The sequence below is a fragment of the Somniosus microcephalus genome, unplaced genomic scaffold (assembly GCF_052327205.1).
Source record: "Somniosus microcephalus isolate GS21.2 unplaced genomic scaffold, FLI_Smic_1.0 unresolved_chr4, whole genome shotgun sequence".
NCBI lineage: Eukaryota > Metazoa > Chordata > Chondrichthyes > Squaliformes > Somniosidae > Somniosus > Somniosus microcephalus.
The window spans coordinates 11,465,735-11,488,711 of NW_028225182.1; positions in this window are offsets into that span (position 1 = coordinate 11,465,735).

The window sequence follows — 22,977 nt, forward strand, 5'->3', positions numbered from 1 at the left end:
TGTTTAAATTTCCGAGAAATCCGCGGTTCAAATCACAAAGGAGCGCTCGTTTTGCCGCCACTATTGGAAGTTGAATCTTTTGCAATCACCATTAAATAACCGATTACCATAATTTACAGAATGAAAGAAAGGCGAAACACACTTCAATAACGAATTTAGCCCTTTGTAAACTAATGAACTGTTTACCATATTTCATTTTGCACATTGTATTTCAGGAACCTCGTTTAAAATATTCATTGCTTATGAAAGCAGAAATCTGGGGCAACTTTTTTTTAAATTAACAGGATTGGTCAATGCACAGCATAAATTGCTGGCGAATGTAACTTTTCCGCCAGCAGTCGAACCGGGTATTTGTCGCTTCTGACGTAAACGTGACAACCGCTACACTACGAAAAACTCTGCGTCACTGCTCGCAGAGAATAGAATCAGTAGTGAACAAAACATCACACGGTGCTCATTTTCAGATACAATGCAGTCAACGTTTACATCAAGTGAAATAACTTTTTAGTGAAATGATGTGGAAGTATGTGTTACTCGTATTTGTGCCTCTAATTAAATGTTGTGGGGTCTGATTCCGGTTCATGTCTGTTCTTCCTGTGTTGATACAGAAAGGAGGGCATTCGTTGACCAGACTGCACTGCGGCTGATTTTGTGAGCTCATCCTTTATATTGAGTGATGCTGTTTAAGGTGGACCAATCAGCACAGAGGGTGTTCACTGGTCAGTTCCCCTGCGTACAAAGCATGTGTACAGCGGTTCCCGTAGTGCAGTGGTTATCACGTTCGCTTTACACGCGAAAGGTCGGTTCGAGACCATGCGGGAATATTATGTTTAAACTTTCTGTGGATGAACAGCCAGCGAGTTTGTTCCGAATGACAAAAGAAAATTGCTGTAAATCTTAAATAGAAACGGAAAATGCTGGAAATTATCAGGAGGTCAGGCAGTATCTGTGGATAAAAATACAGAGTGAACCTTTCAGGTCAATTAACCATCGTTCGAACTGGGAACAGAAGAGATGCATGGTGAGATTATTCTCTTGTCAATAGGGCTAAGCGGCTTCTCTCTTATTCTTTAATTTTTCTTCACTTCACTAATCAGATACATTTGAGTGAGCGAAAACTGACCCACAGTGAGGCCCATTTCATCTTTTGTTCCCTTTTAATCCCTGGAATCTCTGATGCCCTGAAGTTCAGAAATGTAATTCATTAATCTGCAGGGTGGCCGTCAGTAAGAAAACTTTTCTGTCTGGATCCGGGAGAGGAGCGCGTTTAGGCTCAAGATTGCTGCTACTGTCGATAGATTTTTGTGAATAAGTTTATTAAGGGTTACGGAAACAAAGCGGGTAAATGAAGTGATGATACAGCCCAGTCCTGATCTAATTGAATGGCGCAACAGGCTCGAGGGGCTGAATGGCCTCCTCCTGTTCCTATGGAGTCGATGCAATGCAATGTACCCAAGTGGTGGAGTGTTTCCGGTGTGCAGTGGTTATCGCATTCCGCTAACACACGAAAACTCAACGGTTCGAAAGTGGGTGGAGGCAATTTAATGCCGTTTCTCCATTCAAGTTTAGTAATTATGAAAACTGTAGTAATTTGAATGCTTGGTTCAGTATAAATAAAATACACATTGACAGGCGACTTATACCTTTCAAATGGCAGCGTTACAGTGAGTGAAGTAATTCTCAATGATATTTCCCATATAGGACACAGATAGCGGGACGTTAAGGAGGATTTGGGGAAAGTTGGCGCTGATTTATAGAATCTCCCATCGCGTGTCGCTGACTGAAGAGATCGGTCATATTTTATTTAAAAATTGAGGCTGAGATGTTTCTCATTGAGAATGTGGAAGCAGAACAATAAAGATTAATAGGAAAACACAAGGTCAGCGACAGGATTCAAATTGGAGTTTCAATCGTTCCAACTGTGTGTCCTTTCAATAAGAAATATAAACGCGCGTCTGTAAAAATGTCCCCGCCATGTTATGCTTCAGGAAACTGAGACGGGAGTAGAAATAGAGAAATAAAAGCACATGGATATAGAGAAGAGGAAGAGAGAAGGGGAAAATACTGTTTCCACGCAGAACTAATGCCGGGACTCCTCTGCTGCGCCTGGGGTGGCCTCCTGCAGCCCGGATACATTAACGTCCTAACAGCTCATTAACTGTAGGAGTGGGACCGGGCGGCGCTTCAGAAGACAGGTCGAAAAGGCAAAGACACTTTCTCGTCTCAATGCTCTGATCATGAAGAATAGTCACAAACACAAATTCTTTTATCAATGGTTAGATCCTCACTCGGCTAGGTTTGAACCAGCGTTCTCGGGGTCCGATTTTCACTTCGGTGGTTGTTTAAATTTCCGAGAAGTCCGCGGTTCAAATCACAAAGGAGCGCTCGTTTTGCCGCCACTATTGGAAGTTGAATCTTTTGCAATCACCATTAAATAACCGATTACAATAATTTACAGAATGAAAGAATGGCGAAAAACACTTCAATAACGCATTTTGCCCTTTGTAAGTAATGAACTGTTTACCATATTTCATTTTGCACATTGTATTTTAGGAACCTCGTTTAAAATATTCATTGCTTATCAAATCAGAAATCTGGGGCAACATTTTAAAAAATTAACAGGATTGGTCAATGCACAGCATAAACTGCTGGCGAATGTAACTTTTCCGCCAGCAGTCGAACCGGGTACTTGTCGCTTCTGACGTGAACGTGACAACCGCTACACTACGAAAAACTCTGCGTCACTGCTCGCAGAGAATAGAATCAATAGTGAACAAAATATCACACGGTGCTCATTTTCAGATAAAATGCAGTCAACGTTTACATCGAAGTGAAATAATTTTTTTGTGAAATGATGTGGAAGTATGTGTTACTGGTATTTGTGCCTCTAATTAAATGTTGTGGCGTCTGACTCCCGTTCATGTCTGTTCTTCCTCTGTTGATAAAGAAAGGAGGGCTGTCGTTGACCAGACTGCACTGCGCCTGATATTTTTGAGCGCATGCTTTATATTGAGTGATGATGTTTAAGGTGAACCAATCAGCACAGAGGGGGTTCACTGGTCAGTTCCCCTGTGTTGAAGGGGTGCGCAAAGCGGTTCCTGTAGTGAAATGGATATCACGTTCGGTTTACACGTGAAAAATTCCCGCCTCGATCCCAGGTGGGAACATTATTGATTAAACTTGCTATATAGCGACTTTCACGACCTCAGAAAGTTCCAAAGCGCTTTACAGTTAATTAAGCACTTTTTGAAGTGCAGTCAGACGCTGTGCATCGGCGCTGATGAGGTCGCCGGGGAGGCAGCAGAAGCAGCGACGGAGGCCACGACGTCCCGCTGTAGCACGGCGGCCGTCAGCTCCTCAGCGGGAGGCTCGGAGGTCGAACCGGTAGGAGGGGAGGCGGCCAGCGGACCAAGGGCGGGAAAAGCAGGCCCTGGAAGGTCGGACACCGCGGGAGGCTCGGAGGTCAGACCGGGTAGAAGGAGAGCCAGGGAGAAGCAGGCCCCGGGACGTCGGTACCACGGCGGCTGAAGATTGTCGGGCAGGAATGCGGGAAAGGCGGAGCGAGGCGAGAGCGGACCCTATTGTGATGGCACCGATGAAGATGGCTGCCGTCCTTGCGGGCTCCTTGCGTTCTAGCAGCTAAGTGTCCTTTGCTGCTTGGTGCGCTCGGCTCGTTAAGAAAAAAGCATTTCACTGACTGGATTTCACTTGCTTTATTTGGTTATGTGACAAATAAAATTGAAATTGAAATTGAAATTGGATGAACAACCAGCTGGTTCATTCCAAATGACAGAAGAAAGTTATTGCAAATTCTCAAGAGTTCAGGCAGTATCTGTGGATAAAGAAACAGAGTGTACGTTTCAAGTCAATTACCCTTCTACAGAACTGGGAACCGAGAGAGATGTATGGGTAGTTTATTCTCTTGTTAATAGGCCTACAGCGTCTTTTTAATTGTTCTTTATTTCACTTCATTAATCAGATACCTTTGAGTGAGAGTAAAGTGATCCACAGTGAGGCCCATTTCATCCTTTGTTCCCTTTTAAACCCTGGAATCTCTGAAGCCCTGAAGTTCAGAAATGTAATTCATTGATCTGCAGGGTGGCCGTCAGTAACAAGCCTTTTCTCGCTGGATCCGGGAGTGCAGCTGGTTTCAGGCTCAAGATTGCCGCTAGTTTCGATAGATTTTTGTTGGGTAAGGTGATTACGGGTTACGGAAACAAAGCGTGTAGATGGACTGAAGAAACAGACCAGACCGGATCTAATTGAATGCCGGAGCAGGCTCGAGGGGCTGAATGGACTCTTCCTGTTCCTATGGAGTCGCTGCAATGGAATGCACCGAGTGCTGGAGGATTTCTGGTGTGTGGTGGTTATCTCATTCCACCAGCACACGGAATCTCAATGGTTCGAAAGTGGGTAGAGGCAATTTAATACCTTTTCCCCATTCAAGATTAGTAAATATGAAAACTGGAATAATTTGCATATTTGTTAATATAAATAAAATGGGCATTATCAGGTGAATTATGCCATTCAAATGGCAGCGTTACAGTGCGCGAAGTCATTCTCAATGATATTTCCCATATAGGACACAGTTTGGCTTACGGTACTGTAAGGAGGATTTGGGGAAATGTGTCACTGATTTAGGGAATCTCCCGCTCGCGTGCCACTATTTGAAGCGGTGGGACTTACGTCTTTGTCATTAAGAATTTGGACGCAGAACAGCACAGATTAATCAGAAAACACAGGGGCAGCGACAGGATTCAAAATATTTGTTTCAATCGGTCCGTCTGGGTGTCCTTTCAATAAGTAACAAAGTAAGTGCGTCTCCAAAAAGGACAGCACCGTGTTATGATTCAGGAAACTGAGACAGGGGGAATAACTATAGAAATCAAAACACAAGGATATAGAGAAGAGGATGAGAGTAGAGAAAAATACTGTTTCCTCGCAGAACTAATGCAGAGACTCCACTGCTGCGCCTAGGGTGGCCTCCTGCAGCCCGGATACATTAACGTCCTAACAGCTCATTTAGAATAGCCACTTACTAAATGGTTTTACAATGGTTACCTCCTCACTCGGCTAGGTTTGAACTGGCGTTCTCGGTGTCCGATTTTCGCTTCGGTGGTTGTTTAAATTTCCGAGAAATCCGCAGTTCAAATCACAAACGAGCCCTCATTTTGCCGCCACTATTGGACTTGCAGTTGAATCTTTTACCATCACCATTAAATAAACGATTACCATAATTTACAGAATGAAAGAAAGGCGAAACACACTTCAATAACGCATTTTGCCGTTTGTAATTGATGATCTGTTACCCATATCTCATTTTACACAACTTATTTTGGTAGGCTTGTTTAAAATTCTCATTGCTTATGAAAGCAGAAATCTGGGGCAACTTTTGTTAAAATTAACAGGACTGGTCACTGCACAGAATAAAATCCTGAGAAATGGAATGTTTCCGCTGGGCTCGAATCAGGGACCTTTCATGTGTAAGGGAAACGTGATAACCGCTGCACTACGGAAACCTCTGTTTCACTGCTCATAGAGAATAGAATCAATCGTGAACAAAATATCTCAAGATGCTCATTTTCAGATTCAACGCAGTCAGCTTCTACACCAAGTGAAAGAATTTTTCAGTGAAACGATTTGGGAGTCTGTGTTACTCGTATTTGTGCCTTTATTAAAGTTTGTTGGATCTGATTCTCGTACATGTCGCTTCTTCCTCTGTTGAATAAGAAAGAAGGGTTGGACGTTGACCAGACTGCACTGCGCCTGTTATTTGGGAGCTCATCCTTCATGGAAAGAATAGTGTGAATTGTCATCAGGTATATCAGTTTTAACTTTTATTTTAAAGTTTCACACCTTCCAGGGGAGGTTTATCTGCTGATCTGCCTCATTGTCGATCCATCTGTTCACATCACAACATTCTTCCTTCAGATTCAGCTTCAACAGCGTCACCCATTTCTGGGGCGGCAATCCAGTCGGGGCAATTGGAAAAGGAACGGGAGGCTTAGAGCATAAAGAAAGTGAAAGTCAAGCTGCTGCTTAAATAGAAGCAAACTACTGTGGATGCTGGAAATCCAAATAAAAACAGAAAAACCTGGAAAACGCTCAGCAGGTCAGGGCAGCTTCTGTGGAGAGCGAAACCGAGATCACCTTTAAGGTCGTTGACCTTTCGTCTGAAATGGAATAAGCTAGAGATTTAACATTTTATAAGGCAGTGCAGAGCCGAAGGAAAGTGTGCCTGTGAGGAAATTATCGGAATCTGTGATTGGGTGGAGGGGCAGGAGTGAATAAACGACAAAATGGATGATGGTGCAAAGCAAAATGTGGTGGTAGTGGGAGAGATAAAGATTAAATTGGAACGTTACCCAGGAGCTGGGTTCGAACCTACAGCAGACACATGCCCATTGGATTTTACAGTTCAACGCCTTAAACAATCGGCCATTCTAGCAGCCGAAGCACATTTCAAACACTTTTAGTTCAATGTTATAACGGTGTAGGTGACAGATCTGTTTCTGTGTTCTGGCAGGGATCATGGAATCAAACGTTGATAAACTTACGTAGCATTAGCAGTTGCAGTGAAAAAGTCGTGGAAATCTCGAAACGGTTATGTTAGTTTTTCAAAGACATGATTCCATTAAACAAACAAGACACGGGCACAGTGTGAGGAAGAAAGGGAGAGACCATTCGATAGGAGAGCAAGAGGGAATAAAAGGCGGACCAGTAGAGAAAGGCGGACACGCAGAGACAGAAAGACAGAGAGATAGACATAGACAGAGAGATATTGAGACTGAACGAGAGAGCGACAGGGAAAGAGAAATACGAAGAGAAAGAAACAGAGGGAGAAACAGAGAAAGAGAGAGAGAAATTATGAGAGAAAAATGGAGGCAGTGTGCGAAGTAACGAGGGACAGAAAAAGTAAAACAACAACGCGGGTAGAAAAATCACTCTCAGTTTAAAATGCAATTTTCCCCGTGCAAGTGGATGAATAGCAAACATTAAACCTGCAGCCGACAACTTTACAGACAATAGACGCACAATACCGCGGATGCTGGGAAACCGAAACAAAAACAGAAAATCTCGGAAATGCTCAGCAGGTCAGGCAGCATCTGTGGCGAGAGAAACACAGTTAATGGTTCAGGCTGATGTCCTGTCATCATGCGCGAGTTGGGTAGGATTGATTGGGGAAAGTCACTCAAAGGGTTGACGGTGGATCGGCAATGCCAAACATTCAAAGGTCGCATGGATGAACTACAGAATTTGTTCATCCCAGATGGCATAAAAATAAAACAAAAAAGGTGACTCAACCGTGGCTAACAACGGAAATTAAGGATAGCATAATATCCAAGGAGAGGACATACTGGCCAGAAAATCTTGATCCAGGCAGAAAAGGCTTCTTACTGACAGCCACCCTGCAGATTAATGAATTACATTTCTGAACTTCGGGACTTCGGAGATTCCAGGGTTTAAAGGGAACAAAACATTATTGGGCGTCTCTGTGGATCCGTTCATTCTCATTCAAAGTTATCTATTTAGTGATGTGAAATAAAGAGCAATTGAGAAGCCGCTGTAGCCCTATTGACAGGACAATAAACTCGCCCTACATCTCTCACGTCTCCCAGCTCTGAAGGGTAATCGACTTGAAACGTTCACTCTGTTTCTTTATCCACAGATACTGCCTGACCTCTTGAGAATTTCCAGCATATTCCATTTCTGTTTCAGATTTGCAGTAATTTTCTTTTGCCATTTGGAATAAGCAAGTGTTGTTCATCCACAGCAAGTTTAAACATAATGGGCCAGAAATTCAGATCGGGGGCTTGCCGCACGTGCAAGCCCCGTATATGCACTTACCCGACGCGCTGGCCGTTGACCTCCAGGGACGTCTGGAATTCGATTTTGAAAAAGAAGAATCCCGGGCAGCGTATGACGTCACGCCGCCCAGCAGTGCAGCCAGCGCGAAGCCTGTAGCGCGCTGTGCAACTGAGACACGCCCCTTGAGGTTTCAGTTTAACAGGACACGCCCCCAATGTTTCTGCCAAGCTGCTAAGCATTTTACATGCAAAGCAGCAGTTTAAATAGGTTTTTGGAAGTTTTTGGTAACTTTTATAAACTTTTAAAAACGTTTACATTATTTTGAAGAATCTGAAGTAGTTTTAAACAGAATTAAAGCAATTTAAAGACTTTTAAAAGCCCTAAAAGCATTTTTTAAATTCCATTTATTTATTTAGCAATGTCGTCGTCATACGTGTCTTCACACTGTTCCCTTTGGGGAACTGTATGAAGTGGTGAAAGGATTTATGGCCATGATTAACGCTCATTCCATGACCGTAGCCATCTTTGAACCAGCCATTAGGGTGGTTAGTCCTATGGCAGGAGGGTTTTACGGGCTCCCACAAGCTATACAAGGAGGGAGGGCCACCCACACCCACGGACGCAAATATCCCACTGGATGTCAACTGAGAATTTAGAGCCGGAGCTCCGACTCCACTTGCTGGGACTGTTTGGAGCAGGGTTTGAAACCTTAACAGCTAGTTCTAAGACCCAGTGGCGGGGATCCTACCGCTATGCCAAAGGCCCAATCCAATTAGCAAAGTGAAATGGCTGGAATGAGCACAATTCACGGCATTAAAAGAACTCACAATTGAACTGATGATGACCTCAGCAATCTCCTCAAGGAGGTGGAGGCACAGCGCCTGCTCATCATTCGTAATGAGAAGTCAAAGGCGCCGCAAAAAGGGCAGATGATAGCTTGGTCTTTCAAGTGGCAGCATAGGGCTCCAGTCACGGGGAGGGAAAAGGCGCAGGAAACGTATGGGTGTCACCTTTTGTGCGGAGTGGGCCTTTTGCGTAGCAGTAAGCATCCCTGCCGCTGGGCCAGAAGGAGTAGGGTTTCGAACCCCACTCCAGACAGTCCCGGCAAGTGGAGTCAGAGCTCCAACTATAAATTCTGTGTGGACATCCAGCGGGATACTTGCGTCCGTGGGTGTGGGTGGCCCCCCCCCTCAGATGGGTTGTGGGAGCCCGTAAAACCCTCATGCCATAGGACTAACCACCCTAATGGCTGGTTCAAAGATGGTTACGGTCACGGAATGAGCGTTAATCATGGCCATAAACCCTTCCACCACTTCATACAGTTCACGAAAGGGAACAGTGTGAGGATATGTACGACGATGACCTCTTGCACAATGCACTTCCTTGGACCCTCAGTCGCAGATGCGAGGGGGCAAATCGTGCAATTGTTAAATTTTTCATTTTATTGACATGTAAAATGTTGGCCCAGTAATTCCCTTCCAAATGCACGAGTACGGTTGGGGTACTTACGCGTCTGGCCGGAGGAAATGCCGGTTTTCAGCATGCACAGTGCATGTGGGGAAAACTGGCATTTCCTGTCCTCTGAACGAAGGGGTTCAGAGGCAGAATGCGTGCGACTGCACAGGCAGCGCGTGCGCAGTAAAATTCGCCGCTTTTATTCATGCCTTCAGTGAGGTCAAGTCCTTACAACTTACACATGAAAAAAGCATGGGTACAGTTGCTCCAGAGGCTGCGGAGGAAGATATTTCTTATCGTGGAGCTTCTGAAAGTATGTATGTCTGTATATATTCCTTTTCATGTTATGTATATATTCCTTTACTTTTGTGTATGAATGTATTATTTAATTATGACTTTCAGAGAAAGTAACTTATTGGAAAATCATAATTAAAAACATACATTCATACACATAAGTAAAGGAATATAAAACATACATACATATACGTAAAGGAATATATGCGGACATACATACATAATTACTTATTACTGATGAAAAGTTTCTTTCTTAAAAGTGCTGGAAATGTTTCATTACTCATTTTAGAACACTCATTTTCACATTCCATTCACACAGCCACAATTGCTCCTTCTACCTACCGTTCTGAAAACCCGTATAAAAAAAAAAAATTAAACTTTAAAACTTACTTAAAATTTATTAAAATAACTTCCCTCCCTTTCCCAATCAAAAATATTGCCTTTCAGAAGCTCCACGATAAAATATATCTTCCTCCGCAGCCTTGGAACAACTTTACACATGCTTTTTTCAAGTGTAACTTGTAAGGACTTACCCTCACTGAATCCATGAATGAAATCGACGAAGTTCACTGCGCAAGCGCTGCCTGTGCAGTCGCACGCGCTGTGCCTCTGAACCCCTTCGTTCAGAGGACTGGAAATGCCGGCGTTCCCCGCATGCTCTGTGCATGCTGAACGCCGGCATTTGTACCGGCCAGATGCGTGAGTACCCAGACCGTACTCACGCATTTGGACCCGAATTTCTGGCCCAATGTTCCCGCCAGCGCTCGATCCAGTGACTTTTCGCGTGTAAAGTGAAAGTATAACCACTACACTATGGGAACGGCTAGGGGTATCCCTTCAACACAGAGGAATTGATCAGTGAACTCCCACTGTGCTGATTGGTTCACCTTAAACAGCATCACTCAATATAAAGGATGAGCTCACAAAATCAGCCGTAGTGCAGTCTGGTCAACGTCAGCCCCTCCTTTTTTATTCAACAGAGGAAGAAGAGACATGAATGGGAATCAGACGCAACAACCTGTAATTAAAGGCACAAGTACGAGTAACACAAACTTCCAAATCGTTTCACTGAAAAATTATTTCACTTGATTAAATGTTGACTGCATTGAATCTGAAAATGAGCACCATGGGATATTTTGTTCACTACTGATTATATCCGCTATAGTAAGCAAAGTAGAGTTTTCCATAATGTAGCAGTTATCACGTTCACCTCCCATGCGCAAAGTCCCCGGTTCGAGCCCTGTTCGAAACATTCCATTTGTCAGGATTTTATTCTGTGCAGTGACCAGTCCGCTTAATTTTAACAAAAGTTGCCCCAGATACCTGATTTCATAAGCAATGAACATTTTAAACCAGACTCCTAAAATGCAGAAATTCAGGTTGGAGGCTTCCCGCAGGTGCAAGCACCCGACCTGCACTTTTCTACCGCGCCGGCCGTTGTGCTGTGGGCCCGCGTGGGAGTCCGTTCCTGGGCCTCCTCCAACAGCCGGCGCGCAGTGCTTGCGTATCCCAGGGGCGCAGTTAGTTCAAAGCGTCCCCTGGGATCACGTGGGCCATGGAGAGCCAATGGTAGCAGGGAATGCTTCTTTCATAAGACCTGTCAAATCTATAAATAATATAAGCCCCAAAACATCACTAAATTTTCAAATAATCTTTTATTTTAAGTCACATTTTTAAAATAAAGTCTAAATTACATGAAATAACTATTTTAAACAATGGGCCAGAAATTGGTGAACGGGGCTTGCAGCCCCGTTCCTGCACTTACCCCGCGCTACTGCCGATCAGCTCCAGGGACGCCTGGAATTGGTGTTTCCAGAAGAAGAATCCCGGGCAGCGTATGACGTCACGCCGCCCAGGAGTGCAGCCAGCGCGAAGCCAGGAGCGTGCAGTGCAAGTGAGACACGCCCCTTGAGGTCTCAGTTTCACTGGACATGCCCCCAATGTTTCTGTCAAGCTGCTAAGCATTTTTACATGCAAAGCAGCAGTTTAAATAGGTTTTTGGAAGTTTTTTGAAGATTTTGGTAACTTTTATAAACTTTTTAAAATGCTTACATTATTTTGAGTAATCTGAAGTAGTTTTAAACAGAATTAAAGCAATTTAAAGACTTTTAAAAGCCCTAAAAGAATTTTTTTAATACCATTTATTTATTTAGCAATGTCGTCGTCATACGTGTCTTCACACTGTTCCATTTGGGGAACTGTATGAAGTGGTGGAAGGATTTATGGCCATGATTAACGCTCATTCCGTGACCGTAACCATCTTTGAACCAGGCATTAGGGCGGTTAGTCCTATGGCAGGAGGGTTTTACAGGCTCCCACAATCTATACAAGGAGGGGGGGCCACCCACACCCACGGACGCAAATATCCCACTGGATGTCAACCCAGAATTTAGAGCCAGAGCTCCGACTCCACTTGCCGGGACTGTCTGGAGCGGGGTTCAAAACCCTACCCTGATCTGGCCCAGCGGCGGGGATCCTACTGCTATGATAAAGGCCCAATCCGATTAGCAACGTGAAATGGCAACATAGGGCTCCAGTCACAGGGAGGGAAAAGGCACAGGAAACATATGGGTGTCACCTTTTGTGCGGAGTGGGCCTTTTGCGTAGCATTAAGCATCCCCGCCGCTGGGCCAGAAGGAGTAGGGTTTTGAACCCCACTCCAGACAGTCCCGGCAAGTGGAGTCGGAGTTCCAACTTTAAATTCTGGGTGGACATCCAGCGGGATACTTGCGTCCGTGGGTGTTGGTGGCCCCCCCCCTCAGATGGGTTGTGGGAGCCCGTAAAACCCTCCCGCCATAGGACTAACCACGCTAATGGCTGGTTCAAAGATGGTTACGGTCATGGAATGAGCGTTAATCACGGCCATAAATCCTTCCACCACTTCATGCAGTTCCCCAAAGGGAACAGTGTGAGGATACGTACGATGATGACCTCTTGCGCAATGCACCTCCTTGGACCCTCAGTCGCAGATGCGAGGGGGCAAGTCATGCAATTGTTAAATTTTTCATTTTATTGACATGTAAAATGTTGGCCCAGTAATTCCCTTCCAACTGCGCGAGTACGGTCGGGGTACTTACGCATCTGGCCGGATGAAATGCCGGTTTTCAGCATGCACAGTGCTTTTGGGGAAAACCGGCATTTCCTGTCCTCTGAACGAAGGGGTTCAGAGGCAGAACGCGTGCGACTGCACAGGCAGCGCGTGCGCAGTATAATTCGCTGCTTTCATTACTGCTTTCAGTGAGGTCAAGTCCTTACAACTTACACATGAAAAAAGCATGGGTACAGTTGCTCCAGAGGCTGCGGAGGAAGATATTTCTTATCGTGGAGCTTCTGAAAGTACGTATGTCTGTATATATTCCTTTGCGTGTTATGTATATATTCCTTTACTTATGTGTATGAATGTATTATCTAATTATGACTTTCAGAGAAAGTAACTTATTGGAAAATCATAATTAAAAACATACATTCATACACATCAGTAAAGGAATATAAAACATACATACATATACGTAAAGGAATATATGTGGACATACATACATAACTCATTCTCACATTCCATTCACACAGCCACAATTGCTCCTTCTACCTACCGTTCTGAAAACCCTTTTAAAAAAAAAAAAATTTAACTTTAAAACTTAATTAAAATTTCTTAAAATAACTTCCCTCCCTTTCCCAAAGAAAAATATTGCATTTCAGAAGCTCCACGATAAAATGTTTATTCCTCCGCAGCCAATGAACCACTTTACACTTGCTTTTTTCAAGTGTAACTTCTGAGGACTTACCCTCACGGATTTCATGAATGAAATCTACGAAGTTCACTGCGCAAGCGCTGCCTGTGCAGTCGCACGCGCTCGAGGTCTGGAAATGCCGGCGTTCCCCGCATGCGCTGTTCATGCTGAATGCTGGCATTTCCAACGGCCAGATGCATGAGTACCCCAAGCGCACTCACGCCTTTGGCCGCGAATTTCTGGCCCAATAATTAAAATTTTTGAAAAATTAACTACTTTTTCTAACGGGGCTAAAAATAAACTTACCTTTCTTTAAAGTATTTAAAAATAATAAACCTGTGGAAAAATGTTTTAATTTTAATTAATTCACGACTTACCTTGCGACTGCTTTTTACATGCCTAACTTCTGGAGACTTGCCCTCGTGGAAAAACCTGCAAAAAAAACATACGTTCGATGCGCATGCGCAGCCTGTCCTGCGCACATGTTCAAACTCTGAACCCCTTCTTTCAGGGGAACGGAAGTGCCGGTTTCCCGCGCATGCGCATGCGCAGTGCATGCATGAAACCGACACTTCCATTGGGCTTACGGGTGAGTACCCCGTGCGTACTCACCCGTGGAGACCCGAATTTCTGGGTCATTGTGAAAATTTGATAGGGGTAACAGTTCATCACAGACAAAGGGCAAAATGCATTATTTAAGTGTGCTTCGCCTTTCTTTCATTGTGTAAATTATGATTATCAGTTATTTAATGCTGATTGCATAAGGTACAACAGCAAATCCAGTAGTGGCGGGCAAAATCAGGGCTCGTTTGTGATTTAAACCAGTGATTTCACGGAAATTTAAACATCCACCGGAATACCACTCTCTATCATCCTCCAGTCTGAAAAACAGACATTTTCCACAAGTCGCTGTTTTCTATCCTTAAGTCAATTTCTCATCCAAGCTGCTACTAACCCACCTATTGCATGAGCCTCAATTTTGTAAACCAGCCTTCTATGTGACACTTTGTCAAACGCCTTCCTAAAATCCATGCAGAAAACATACATTGCATTCCCTTCATCAATGCTCTTTGTTACTTCGTCAAAAAGTTCAATCAGATTAGTCAAACACGATCTGCCTTTTACAAATTCGTGTTGGCTCTGCTTAATTAGCTTAAACTTCTCCAAGTGTCCGGTAATTTTTTTCTTGATTATTGTTTCTAAAACTTTACCCACCACTGATGTTAAACAGACCGGGCTGTAGTTACTAGGATCATCCTTACACCCTTTCTTGAACAGTTCTTGCATCTCCCTGCAATATTTCTGCAAATTTGCTTCTCCATATTTTCCCAATAGTTGTTGGCCTACAGAATACACCTAGTAGTGTAATGGTCCCTCTGTTATTTGTTAGCTCTAGCCATACAGTTTCTGTCTTTGAACCCTCTAGGACGGCCTCTCAATTCAATTCAATTTAATTCAATTCAAATCGCTTTATTGGCATGACAAGTTACATCTTATGTTGCCAAAGCATCGAAAAACATTCTTGTTTGTTCACAAAAATACTGATCTATCCATACAGTGTATAAACAGATATATCCCTGAGTGTATAAATATACTTTCATATAATTTATATATACTCTTTTCTTATATTTAGTGGTTGTCCCTCTGTTTATGGCAAGCTGTAACATAGTGTGCCGCTAGTGTTACACAATTTCTCTCTTCCCCTAGTAGGTATGGGAGTTTTTGGTCGTCATTCAAATTTCTGAATTCTGGGCATATTTTTGTGAATTTTGGGTAGAAATTCTCCCTTATGCCCTGATATTTTCTACAAGCTGTGAGGAAGTGCATCTCTGTCTCCACCACTCCCTGACTGCAGTGAGAGCATATCCTGTCCTCTCTTGGTAGCCGAGTCTGCCTGTGTCTACCTTTTTCGATCGCCAGGTTACGTTCACTAAGTCTGTACATTGTCAAAGTTTTTCTCAGTTTGCTATCCTTTACCATGGTCAGGTAATCAGCCATGTTGTATTGTCTGTTTAGGGCCAAGTAGCAATTGAGTTTGCTTTGGGCTTTTGTTGTTTCTGCCCAATATTACAGATATTTTTCCTTTTGCTTAGCGACGATTGTGTTGGGTCGAATTCTTTGTGTTATGCTGTCACTGTCCTGGGGCTGGTTATTGTTAGTAGTGTTAGTAGTTACTTCACTGAAACCCAGGACTAGTTGACTGAGGGTATTCTTCTTTATGGTCCTCTCTTGGCATTTCAGGGTTTCGTAATGATAGCATTGGGGTTTGCTCATTTCTAGGTGTTTCCAAAATTTGGTGGCTCTTTTTTGGATAGTGATTATTAATGGATATTGTCCTAGTTCTGCCCTGCATGCATTGTTTACGGTTTTCCTTTGAGTCCGGAAGATACTTTTACAGAATTCTGCATGTAGGATCTCAATTGAGTGTTTGTCCCATTTTGCAAATTCTTGTTGTGTTACTGGTCCCCACACCTCAGTGCCATAGAGTGCAATTGGTTCAATTACTGATTTGAAAATTTTGAGCCAAATGCTAATTGGGATTTCTATTTGGATTGATTTTTTAATGGCATAGAAAGCCCTTCTTGCTTTCTCTTTCAGTTCATTCACAGCCAGTTTGAAATTTCCCATAGAACTGATTTTTAAGCCCAAGTATGTGTGGTTAGTGGTTTGTTCAATTTTGGTTGTTCCTAGTGTGAAATTTATTTTGGGTCCTTGATGTCTGGATCTTTGCTGGAACACAAGGACTTTGGATTTTTGGGGATTTATTGTCAGGGCCCAATTCTGGCAGTACGACTCCAGCAGATCCAGGTTCTGCTGTCGACCCTCCATAGTTGGTGACAGCAGAACCAGGTCGTCTGCATAGAGGAGGAATTTAACCTTGGATTCATATAGGGTGATGCCGGGTGCTGTAGATTGTTCAAGTAGTTTTGCCAATTCATTTATGTAAATATTAAAGAGTGTCGTGAGATTGGTGAGCCCTGCATCACCCCCCGCCCCTGTGAGAAGTATTTTGTTTGCTTGTCTCCAATTTTAACTGCACATTTGTTGTTTGTATACATTGATTTAATTACATCATATGTTTTTCCCCCTACCCCGCTTTCGATAAGTTTCAGGAATAAACCGCCATGCCAGATGGAATTGAAAGCCTTCTGGAAATCTATCCAGCACTGTGAGATTCTCCTTAACCAATACTGCCACACCACCTCCTATATTTCCTTCCCTAACTTTCTTGAACACCTACTATCCAGGAATATTTAATATCCAATCCTGCCCTTTTTTGAGCCAGGCCTCAGTTATTGCGATAACGTCATATTCCCACGTGGCTATTTGCGTCTGCAGCTCAGCAACCTTGTTTATGTGCTTCGGGCGTTCACATACATGCACTGTAGACTTTTCTTAGAACATCCTGTGTTCTCTCTTAGTCTGTCCCCGCCTAATATCTTCCATTTCTTAATTTAGTGCTATCCCTCTCTCCAAATCCGTTGTGCACCTTGTTTCTTCTTTCTGTTGGTACATCCTGGTGCCCGTATCCATGTCAACTTAATTTTAACCCTCCCCAACAACACTAGCAAACCTTCCCGTGGGGATATTGATACCGGCTCTGTTGGGCTGCAACCCGTCCGGCCTTTACTGGACCCACCACTCCCAGAACAGGCTCCAATGCCCCAGGAATCGCATCACTCTTTCTACCTATGTCGTTGGTACCGATATAGACCTCGACCTCTGGTTGTTGACCTTCCCCCATCAGAATATTCTGCAGCTGCTCAGTGACTGCCTTGACCCTGGCACCAGGGAGGGGACATTCCATCCTGGAGTCATGTCTGTCCTACTCTTCTGTCTGATGGTCATCCATTCCCTCCCTCTCTGCACACCCATTTGCAGCAGGTGACCACCCACTGAAACGTACTGTCCACGTAGTGCTCAGCCTCATGAATGCACTCCAGTGACGCCAGCTGCTGTTCAAGCTCCGAAACCCAGAGTTTGCGCTCCTCCAGCTGATGACACTTCCTGCACACTTGGTTGTCCAGGACATGGGAAGCGGCCTGGATTTCCCACATGGCACAGGATGCACATTCCATGGCACACAGCGACCCTGCTTTGCCTTTATTTATTCGACTATTAACTAACTTTACAGAAAATTAAGACTAAGATGTACCTCATTAAATTTATTAATGTAATATATTATTAAGTTACTCATGTAATGTAATATAAATTTTTTGCCAACAGTCTCTGCAGTGAAAACTTATCAAATGCCTTCTAGAAGACAATGTACTAAATCAAAAAATCCCTCCTCTTGATTCAGTTCTCATTTTCCTCGTGTCTCTGGTAGTTTATCCCCTTCCTCTACTATGAAGACCAATACAAAATATTTATGTAGCATGTCTGCCATGTCAATATTTTCAATTACAGTTTCACATGCTTCTGTCTTTAAGGAGCCCACATTATCCTTAGCCTCCCTCTTTATCATAATATACTTGTAAAAACTTTTTGCAGGTTTATTCTTGTATTCCCTTTCTACAACGTTCTTTGCATCCCTTTGCTGTCCAAAGAGACTTGGGGGTATATGTACACAAATCATTAAAATATCATGGACAGGTACAGAAATAATCATAAAGGCTAATGGAATGCTGGCCTTTATAACTAGAGGACTAGAATACAAGGGGGTAGAAGTTATGCTGCAGCCAATCAAAGCCCTGGTTAGGCCTCAGCTGAAGTATTGTATTTAGTTCTCGGCACCACACCTTAGGAAGAATATATTGGCCTTGGAGGGAGTGCACAGGAGCATTATTACAATGCGAACAGGGTTGAGGGACCTCAGTTATGAGGACAGTCTGGAGAAAAGCTGGGATTGTTCTACTTAGAGCAGGGATGGTTAAGGGGAGATTTGAGATAAGTTTTCAAAATCATGAAGGATTCTGATTGATTAAAAAGAAGTAATTGTTGCCACTGGCAAGAGGGCCGGTAAGGAAAGGCCACCGATTTAAAGTAATTGGCAAAAAAACCAGAGGTGAGATGAGGAGAATTGTTTTATGCAGCAAGTTTTTATGGATTGGAATGCACTGCCTGAAAGGGTGGTGGAAGCAGATACAATAATAAACTTCAAATGAGATTTGAATAAATAATTGAAGGTTAGGAAACTGCAGGGCTATGAGGATGGAGCAGAGGAGTGGGAGAAATTGGATAGCTGTTTCAAACGCTGCCTCCACACGTTCCTGCAAATCCATTGACAGGATAGCCGCACCAACTTCAGTGTTCTCGCTCAGGCCAACATCCCCCCTGATACCTGGGAATCCCTGGCCCAAGACCGCGCAAAGTGGAGGAGAAGCATCACGAAAGGCGCCAAAGACCTCGAGTCTCTTCACCGGGAGCAAGCAGAAGCCAAGCACAAGCAGCGCAAGGAGCACACATCAACCAAAGCACCCCATCCACCCTCCCCTTCAACCGCCATCTGCCCCACCTGTAACAGTGACTATAAGACCCGCACTGGACTCTCCAGTCGCCTGAGAAATAATTTGTAACGTGGAAGCAAGTCATTCTCGTTTCCGTGGGACTGACTAAGGAGAGCTGGCACAGGCACGATGTGCTGAATGGCCTCCTTCTGTGCTGTAAGTTTTTATTATTCCAAGTTGCAGCTGGAGCAGGATTCTGACTGTCACAACACAGTCATAAGAAAGGGTATATGGGGAGAGAGCCGGCGCTCAGGCTGTGAGCTGAAGCCAACCTCCAGACAGAAATAGAGAGAAAGATTTTGGATGGCCGTGTCCCCAGGATGGGTTAACTACGAAATAATGTAAGTTAAGGTCGCCCCGTGATCTCATGCTGTTATGCTGATTGTTGCGAGTTTTGCTGGGCTTGGAACATCTATCAAGTAAATATTAAATTGATTTTTATATACACACGTGTATATGACACATATTCACTTTGAATTGACTTCTGACGAGATGCATGACTAATTATATTAGATTTCCTTGACATGTTGAGGGACTATAACCTGCTTGATATAGTTCTCATACCGGGCAAAATAGAATCATCGAGTCATAGAGTTATACAGCACAGAAAGAGGCCCTTCAGCACATCGTGTCCGTGCCTGCCATCAAGCCCTGTCTATTCCAATCCCATTTTCCAGCAATTGGCCCGTAGCCTTGTATGCTATGCCGTTTCAAATGCACATCTAAATGCTTCTTGAATGTTCTGAGGGTTCCTGCCTCTACCACCCTTTCAGGCAGTGAGTTCAAGATTCCAACCACCCTCTGGGTGAAAATGTTTTCCTCAAATCCTTTCTAAACCTCCTGCCCCTTAACTTGAAACTATGCCCCTTGGATATTGCCCCCCTCTACTAAGGGGAAACGTTCCTTTCTATCTACCCTACCTATGCCCCTCATAATATTCCACGCCTCAATCAGGTCCCCCCTCTGCCTTCTCTGCTCAATGGAAAACAATCCCAGCCTGTCCAGTCTCTTCATAGCTGAAGCACTCCATCCCAGGTAGCATCCTGGTGAATTTCCTCTGCACCCTCTCCAATACAATCACATCCTTCCTGTAGTGTGGTGTACAGAACTGCACACAGTATTCCAGCTATGGCCTAAATAGCATTTTGTACAGCTCCATCATAACCTCCCTGCTCTTATATTCTATGCTTCGGCTAATGAAGGCAAGTATTCCATATGCCTTTTTAACCAACTTATCTACTTGTCCTGCTGCGTTCATTGATGTATGCACATGCACACCAAGGTCCCTCTGATCCTCTGTCCTTCCTAGGGTCCTACCATTCTTTCTGTATTCCCTTGCCTTGTTAGTCCTCCTAAAATGCATCACCTCACACTTTTCAGGGTTAAATTACATTTGCCACTGTTCTGCCTATCTAACCATCCCGTCTATATCGTCCTGAGGCCTGAGGCTTCCCTCCTCGCTATTGACCACCCCACCAATTTTTGTGTCATCTTCGAACTTACTGATCATACCTCCTACTTTCGCATCTAAATCATTAATGTATACTACAAACAGCAAAGGACCCAGCACCAATCCCTGTGGTACTCCAGTAGACACAGTCTTCCCGTCACAGAAACAACCTTCGACCATCACACTCTGCTTCCTGCCACTAAGCCAATTTTGGATCCAATATGTTAAATTGGCCTGCAACCCATGGGCTCTTACCTTCTTGACCAGTCTCCCACGCGGGACTTTGTCAAAAGCCTTACTGAAGTCCATGTAGACTACATCAACTGCACTACCCTCATCCACACACCTAGTCACCCCCTCGAAAAATTCAATCGAATTGGTTAGACAGGATCTCCACCTGACAAAGCCTTGCTGACTATACTTGATTAATCCTTGCCTGTCCAAGTGGAGACTAATTCTGTCCCTCGGAATTGTTTCCAATAATTTCCCTACCACTGATGTTAAGCCCACTGGCCTTTAATTCCCTGGTTTATCCCTACTATCTTTCTTCAATAATGGTACTACGTTAGCTGTTCTCCAGTCCTCTGGCCCCTATCCTGTGGCCAGAAAAGTTCTGAATATTTGTGTCAGAGCACCTGCAATCTCCTCCCTTGCCTCACACAGCAGCCTGGGATACATCTCGTCTTGGCCTGGGGATTTATCCACGTTTAAGCCCGTTAAACCGCTAGTAATTCATCCCTCTCAATACTAATTTGTTCAAGTATATCGCAATCCCCGGCCTGATTTCCATGCCTACATCATCCTTCTCCATAGTGAACACAGGTGCACAATATTCATTTGAAACCTCACCTATATCTTCCGGCTCTACACAAAGATTGCCACTTTGGTCCCTAATCGGCCCTACTCTTTCCCTGGTTATCCTCTTGCCCTTAATATACGTATAAAACACCTTGGGATTTTCCTTTATTTTGCCCGCCAGTTTTTTTTCATGCCCCCACTTCGCTCGCCTAATTTCTTTTTTAAGTGCCCCCCTGCTCTTTCTATACTCCTCTAGCACTTCCATTGTTTTTAGTCCTTTGTATCTGCCAAATGCCTCCCTTTTTTTCCTAATCCATTCTTGTATATTCCTTAACATCCAGGGTTCCCTGGGCATGTTGGTCCCACTTTTGACCTTTACGGGAACATGTTGGCGTTGTACTCTTTCTATTCCCTTTCTGAAAGACTCCCACTGCTCTGATGTGGATTTTCCTACAAGTAGCTGATCCCAGTCCACTTTGGCCAGATCCTGCCTTATCATATTAAAATTGGTCTTCCCCCAATTTAGAACCTTTATTTGCGGGCCATCTTTGTCCTTTTCCATGACTACCTTAAATCTCACCGAATTATGGTCAATGTCACCAAAATGCTCTCCTGCTGACACTTCTACCACTTGCCTGGCTACATACCCTAGAATTAGGTCCAATACCGCCCCCTCTCTGTTAGGACTTTCTACATGCTGGCTCAAAAAGCTCTCTTGGATGCACTTCAAGAATTCTGCACGTTCTAAGTCTTTCACACTCTGACTATCCCAGTTAATATTGGGTAAGTTGAAATACCCGACTATTATTACCCTATTATTTCTACACTTCTCTGAGATTTGCCTACGTATCTGTTCTTCTATCTCCGTATGACTGTTTGGGGGCCTATAGTGCAGGCCCAGCAAACTGCTTGCTCGCTTTTTGTTTTTAGGTTCTATCCATATGTCCTCATTAGAGGAACCTGCCAAGATATCATCCCTCCTTACAGGAGTAATTGACTCCTTGATTAATATTGCGACACCCCCTCCTCATTTACACCCCCCTCTGTCTCGCCTGATGATTCTAACCCCGGAATATTGAGCTGCCAGTCCTGCCCCTCCCTCAACCATGTCTCTGTGATAGCAATAATATCATACTCCCATGTGTTCATCAACACCTTCAATTCATCTGCCTTACTCGTAAGACTCACTGCAATAAAACAAATGCCATCCAGCCTTGCCATACTCCCTTGTGCCGATATATATTTGCTCTGCCGTTCAGACTGACATGTTTTGTCCTCTATATTTGACTGTGCATCACCGTCTACTGTAGTACCACTCTGAATCCCATCGCCCTGCCAATTTAGTAACCCCCCCCACAGCCCCCCAACAGCACTAGCAAACCTCCCCGCAAGGATGTTGGTCACAGTCCGTTCAAGTGCAACCCGTCCGACTTGTACAGGTCCCACCTTCCCCAGAAACCGGCTCAGTGATCCAGGAATCTAAAGCACTCCCTTCTGCACCAACTCTTTCACCACGCATTCATCTGCTCTATCCTCCTATTCCTATATTCACTAGCACGTGGCACCGGGAGTAATCCAGACATTACAACCTCTGAGGTCCTGCTTTTTAATCTGCTACCTAGCTCCCTAAATTCTTGTTGCAGGACCTCATCCCGCTTTCTACCCTTGTCGTTGGTACAAATGTGAACCACGACCTCTGACTGTTCGCCCTCCCCCTTCAGAATTCCATGCAGCAGTTCAATGACATCCTTGAGCCAGGTATCAGGGAGGCAACACACCATCCTGAAGCGACGTATGCGACCACAGAAACACCTGTCTGGACCCCCCACTATCCTACCACTATTGCCCTCCCACTGTTACTCCTTCCTCCTTGTGCAGCTGAGCCATCCATTGTGCCGGGAACTTGGCTCTGGCTGCACTCCCCAGAGGAACCGTCATTTTCACCGTTTTCCAACACAAAAAAACAGCTATTGAGTGAGATGCACTCTGGGGC